Genomic DNA, 7,280 nt, shown 5'->3' on the forward strand with positions numbered 1-7,280 from the left:
TCTTTTTTCTTCCAAACTATATTATACTATTATATCAGGTTACTGTAGCACCCCGTTTTGCTCACTATTCTATAGCAGTGCTCACCTCCTTGCAGAGGGATGTCATAACGCAGCGCCAGAGGGATGTCATAACGCAGGGCCATAGCCACTACAGAGCGGCGCACTCATCCTCTCTGCTAGGGTGAGACTTGTGGTGCACCGCGGGCTGCAGATGCCTGCCTCAGGGGCCGCATGTGGCCCGCGGGCCGCATGTTTGAGACCATTGCTTTAGATGGTAAGAAATCTACATATATGGTCATTTTGGAGATAGAAAGTCTGATGTGGAAGCTCCCTTAACATTAGTATTAATTGTAATAATTTACATGATCTTTAATAAGATATTTTATTGTAATATCTATTTACTACAATATTATCCATGATCTGTGACATGGTTTTATTAACCAATTAAAATAAATTAATTATTTTAGATAAAACCCTCGACCTTTCAAATTTTAATATTTCGTTCTTATATAGATATATTTCCTATGATTAAGACATTTAACTATGGTACAATGATAATCTTTTAATATCCTATGTACAGGGTGGGCCATTTATATGGATACACCTAAATAAAATGGGAATGGTTGGTGATATCAACTTCCTGTTTGTGGCACATTACTATATAGGAGGGGAAAAACTTTTCCAGATGGGTGGTGACCATGGCGGCCATTTTGAAGTCGGCCATTTTGGATCCAACTTTATTTTTTTCAATGGGAAGAGGGTCATGTGACACATTAAACTTATTGAGAATTTCATAAGAAAAACAATGGTGTGCTTGGTTTTAACGTAACTTTATTCTTTCATGAGTTATTACAAGTTTCTCTTTGTTTACAGCCATTGACATGTCACAGAGGTTAACACGTGAGGAGCGGATAGAAATTGTGTTGATGTTTGGTGAATGCAGTACCCGGGTCATTGCAGCAGATTTCAATGCAAGACACCCTATGAGACCACCCATCTCCCATGCTACATTTAGCAAATTCTTGCCAAATTTCATGAAACAGGTTCAGTGTTGGATTTGCCAAAATGTGGATGCAAGAAAACTGTCACTAATGAAGAAACATCAGTGGCTGTCCTTGCTTCATTCAGCAAGAGCCCACAGCGTAGCACTCGTCGCATGTCACCTGAGAGTGGCATCAGTCAAACATCGCTTCGATGGATATTAGCTACTCACAAATGACACCCTTACAAAATCCAGCTGCTGCAGCATCTCAACGAGGATGACCCAGATCGGCGCACTGAATTTGCAGAATGGGCAAAACAAAAATTGGAACAGGATCCTCAGTTTACACAGAACATTATGTTCAATGATGAGGCAAACTTTTTTGTGAATGGTGAACAAAACCACACACAAAACCACACACTGACACTAGCGCACAGTTCATAGATCCCTCCAAGACTGTTGGAACACAAAAATTGATGGTATTGTGTGGTATATGGGGTACAAAGATAGTGGGGCCATTCTTCATCAATGGAAACCTCAATGCCACTGAATATCTGAAATTGCTACATGATGATGTGTTGCTCTCTTTATGCACTGAAGATGGCATGTTCCCTAAGTTTTTCCAACAAGATGGTGCACCACCACATTATGGGTGTCAGGTCTGAGCATTCCTACTTGAACATTTTCCTGGAAAGTGGATTGGTAGTCGTGGGTCAGTTGAATTGCCACCAAGGTCTCCCGATCTGACCCCCTTACACTTTTATCTTTGAGGTCATCTGAAAGCAATTGTCTATGCTGTGAAGATACAAGATGTACAGCATTTGAAACAACAGATACTGGAAGCCTGTGCTAGCATTTCTTCTGCGGTGTTGCTATCAGTGTGTCAAGAGTGGGAGAAGAGGGTTGCATTGACAATCCAACACAATGGGCAGCACTTTGAACACATTTTATAAGTGGTCATAAACTTGTAAATAACTCATGAAAGAATAAAGTTATGTTAAAACCAACCACACCATTGTTTTTCTTATAAAATGCTCAATAAGTTTGATGTGTCACATGACCCTATTCCCATTGAAAAAAATAAAGTTTGGATCAAAATGGCTGACTTCAAAATGGCCGCCATGGTCACCACTCATCTGGAAAAGTTTTCCCCCTCCCATATACTAATGTGCCACAAACAGGAAGTTAATATCACCAACCATTCCCATTTTATTTAGGTGTATCATATAAATGGCCCACCCTGTATATTTTTTAGATGTCACAATTTTATCAAACTCCCGGAACATCGAGCATTTAGATCTCCATGAAGTGATTGTCTTTTTTTCTCAGAGTATAAAACTCCACTCATTGTAATTCCAGTCACTACCGTTTTACCTTCTGAGAGAATCCATGTAGCAAGCACGGGATTCCTCTGATGTTCCCCGTCCTCTATTACCTACAGTCCCTGATAACGAAGGCTTGTAGTAAAAAGAAAGATCTCCCTGACCGGATCCCCCCGTGACGTCACCACTGCCCTAGGTGACCCCTCAGCAGATGAAATCCTTCCAAGTTAAGCACATGGCCATATATTTACTCCAGCGGCCGTATTCACGGACAGAGGTAAACCACACTCTCCCCATATTTCACCATCACATTGTATGAGAAACTAATTAATTAAAAAAGGAAGCGTGGAAATTATTTATAATGATATTTATTTTTCCTCTAATAAAATTATACAGGAATTGATAAAACACACTGATATCAGTATAATGACACAAAATAATATTCTGAGATATGAAACATGACAAATGGCCTGTAACCAATATAATAAACTAAAATAATATTTAGAGGAATTCGGATAAGAGCATTTTAGCTCATCAAAAAGACATTAAATAAAATAAATCAAGAATTTATTGACATACAATGAGCTACAAGTTTTTTTACACACTTTTCTCCGACCCTTGGATTTGCTTTTCTTTTTAATCTTCTGTTAATTCCTAAATACACATAGCGGCTTAACGAGTAAAGAACACAGGACACAGTGGTTTTCCCTATAGAGACATAGGTTCTAGCCCAACTCCTGCTATTAGAATAAGTGAATAAATACATTTATTTTAGTGAACATTTGAACTTATATATATACAATTTTTAAATAATGCTGAATAGGTTTATAGTATATGAATCGTGATACATTTTTAGGAGGAATTTCTTTGTATAATTGAAATACACACAATTTTGTTATTTTCCGATGTAATCGTTTGCCAATCCAGTGAACTTTGACACAACTCAGACAGTCATGTGTTGATTTGGTGTCTTAATTCAAACCTCAAGCCTTCACATTGTCTTGCAGGATTTTGTCTGTATGTGGTTGTCTCCTGAAGAAGAAGTGCTTGTCACTTTGAAACTCCTCGAATAAAAACAGAAATTTAATAAACCTTTCTGAATTGACGTCTTGAATAAACCAGCAGCCTGGGAAGTATCCACAAATATCTCCAGATCCTGATATTCAATGATCTACCCTGCCAAGTTAAGGGTGCTAGCCCGAGGTACTGTGCACTTTATTCAAGCTTCATAAGCCCTTCACTGGCTGGATATGAATGAGAGGATCAAATATGAAATACACCGGGATCACATTCAGGATGTTACAAGTTGTAGATCCTGTGGTACAAACACTAATTCTTCAAAACCACAGTGATCCGTGAGTATATGGGAAGAAGTGTGTCCCTGCTTGTTGGACAGTTCTTTACAAATGTTGTTTTTTCTTCAGGTTCTATTATGATTTTATCACAGTCCTTATGTATAATTGGGGTTGAATTATCTCCCAAGGAGACGTAAATTCTAGGGGGGATTTTCCCATATGTTCAACAGTGACTGAGCCGCCATTTTTTATACTTTAAAAATGGAAATACTTCGCCCAGTCCCTCACCCGGAGAAAGGTGTTTTATATCTGACTATTATGGTTGGGGTTTTATGGGTGGAGGTCTTTTTTATTTTTTGGGGTATGTTTTATTTTGTTGACAATCTTGTAATTAGCGCTTAACTATCTATGTAAAACAGAAATGCTCTGCTGATAGGATATTGGAAACGACATATCTACTACATTAAATATGGCAGGGTCAGTGCAAATAGCTGGAATGTAAGGGGTCTTTCTTCTAGTGTTAAAAGACAGGTGATCTTTCAGTATCTTTAAATGGAAAAAACACATCTTACCTCTGAGAAACTTCATCTACTAAACAAGAAGAGATTACAGCCGACTATCACTCCACGCGCTCTCCATACTCTCGGGGAGTCAGTATATTAGTACACCCTAGTGCACAATGTGAGCGTCTTACAGTGAGATACAGAGGGTCACTAGATATGTTTGTTCTGTAAATTAATTACTAAATCTCTATTAATATAATCTATCTACATACCACCACTATATTCCAGGAGAATTATACATAAAATTCTCACTATTATTTCCGGCTTCTCACAAATCCCCTATATTATAATAGAGGACTTTAATAATATACCGGACTCTCACTGGGATAGAGGGATAAGAGGGTAGAAGGCAATTGTATGGCTTCCTGTATGAATGCCCACATTCATGCAGGAAGCCATAATAATGGTGTTACGTAAACAAGGCAAGGACCCTAGCTTGCCGGCATCCTATAGACCCATCCCTCTTTTAACAGTAAAGTCAAACTTCTTCCCAAGCTGCCATCCAGGGCTGGCGTCAGCCCTGAGCCAGCGGGGCGGGCCCACTCACCGTCGGGGACATTGGCGCTCTATGGGGCCAGTGAGTTGGGAGAGCCCAGTGCCAGTGCCGCACTTGCTCAGGCTGCCAGCACTTGGAATACTTACCTCTCCCTGTTCCCCACAGCTCCAGCTTCTTCCGCGTCTGCTGACTTGTGACTTCTCAAGTCAGAGGGAGCGATGACATCAGCGCACCCTGTGCTATGAGCATCACAGAGAGTAGGAAGATGGCGACGCTGAGGAGTCCAGAGCTGCAGCCAGCAAGGAACGAGGAGAGGGAAGTATTTGATTTTTTTTCATGTACACAGCATTATATGGGGGCCATCTTCCATGGAACATTATATGGGGCCCATCATGTATGGAGCATTATAGAGGGCCCATCATGTATGGAGCATTATATTGTGCCCATCTTCTATGGAGCATGATATGGGGCCCATCATGTAGGGAGTATTATATGGGGCCTATTCTGTATGGAGCATTATATGGGGCCAATTTTTCTGTATGGAGCATTATATGTGGCCCATTATTCTGTATTTAGTATTATATGGGGCCAATTTTTCTGTATGGAGCATTATATGTGGCCCATTATTCTGTAATTAGTATTATATGGGGTTCATTATTCTGTATGGAGCATTATATGGGGTCCATTATTCTGTATGGAGCATTATATGACGCCCATTATTCTGTATGGAGCAATACATGGGGTCCATTATTCTCTATGGAGCATTATATGGGGTCCATTATTCTCTATGGAGCAATATATAGGGTCCATTATTCTGTATGGAGCATTATATGGGGTCCATTATTCTGTTTGGAGCATTATATGTGGCCCATTATTCTGTATGGAGCATTATATGGGGTCCATTATTCTGTAAGGAGCAATATTTGGGGTCCATTAGTCTGTATGGAGCATTAAATGAGGCCCATTATTCTGTATGGAGCATTATATGGGGCTCATTATTCTGTATGGAGCATTATATGAGGTCCATTATTCTGTATGAAGCATTATATGATGCCCCATTATTCTGTATGGCGCAATATATGGGGTCCATTATTCTGTATGGAGCAATATATGGGGTCCATTATTCTGTATGGAGCAATATATGGGGTCCATTATTCTTCATGGAGCAATATATGGGGTCCATTATTCTGTATAGAGCACTATAAGGGGTCCTTTATTCTGTATGGAGCATTATATGAGGCCCATTATTCTGTATGGAGCATTATGTGGGTCCATTATTCTGTATAGAGCAATATATGGGGTCCATTATTCTGTATGGAGTATTATATGAGGTCTATTATTCTGTATGGAGCATTATATGACGCCCATTATTCTGTATGGAGCAATATATGGGGTCCATTATTCTGTATGGAGCATTATATGGAGTCCATTAATCTGTATGGAGCAATATGTGGGGTCCATTATTCTGCATGGAGCAATATGTGGGGTCCATTATTCTGTATGGAGCAATATATGGGGTCCATTATTCTGCATGGAGCAATATATGGGGGCCATTATTCTGTATGGAGCATTATATGGGGTCTGTTATTCTGTATGGAGCATTATGTGGGTCTATTATTCTTTATGGTGCATTATATGGAGTCCGTTATTCTGTATGGAGCATTATATGAGGCCCATTATTCTGTATGGAGCATTATATGGGGCCCATTATTCTGTATGGAGCATTATATGGGGCTCCTTATTCTGTATGGAGCAATATATGGGGTCCATTATTCTCTATGGAGCATTATATGGGGTCCATTATTCTGTATGGAGCAATATATGGGGTCCATTATTCTGTATGGAGCAATATATGGGGTCCATTATTCTGCATGGAGCAATATATGGGGGCCATTATTCTGTATGGAGCATTATATGGGGTCCATTATTCTGTATGGAGCATTATATGGGGTCCGTTATTCTGTATGGAGCATTATGTGGGTCCATTATTCTGTATGGGGCATTATATGCAGTCCGTTATTCTGTATGGAGCATTATATGTGGTCCATTATTCTGTATGGAGTACTATATGGGGCTCATTATACTGTATGGAGCATTATATGGGGTCCATTATTCTGTATGGAGCAATATTTGGGGTCCATTATACTGTATGGAGGACTATATTGTCCGGTCTAAAATGAAAACGTTTGACTCCCCCCAGGGCACACACTGTGCGACAAATAGTACAATCTTTGGCATTGTACTATTTATATTTCTTATCTGTGCATCATGAATTGTGGTAAGTATTAAAGGGGCCCACTCTTTCGTCCCGGGGCCCACGAAAACCTGGAGCCGACCCTGGTGCTAGAAAACAGACTCTGAAAAGTGATCTCAATAATACATCTGGGTCAGTCTGGGTTTATGCCCAATATGTCCACCACGATCAATCTCGGAAAGCTTTATATTAATATGCAAGCAAGGGCTGATAATATTGGTCAAAGGGTGATCCTGTCTTTGGACGCCACTAAGGCCTTTGACAGTGTAGAATGGCAATACTTGTGGGCTACGTTGAGGCAGATTGGCTTTGGTGACAAATTTATATAATGGGTGCAATTGCTTTATTCAGACCCAAAGACTAAAATA

This window comes from Phyllobates terribilis, unplaced genomic scaffold (assembly GCF_046119375.1).
Source record: "Phyllobates terribilis strain yellow unplaced genomic scaffold, ASM4611937v1 Scaffold_17__1_contigs__length_24005725, whole genome shotgun sequence".
Classification (NCBI taxonomy): domain Eukaryota; kingdom Metazoa; phylum Chordata; class Amphibia; order Anura; family Dendrobatidae; genus Phyllobates; species Phyllobates terribilis.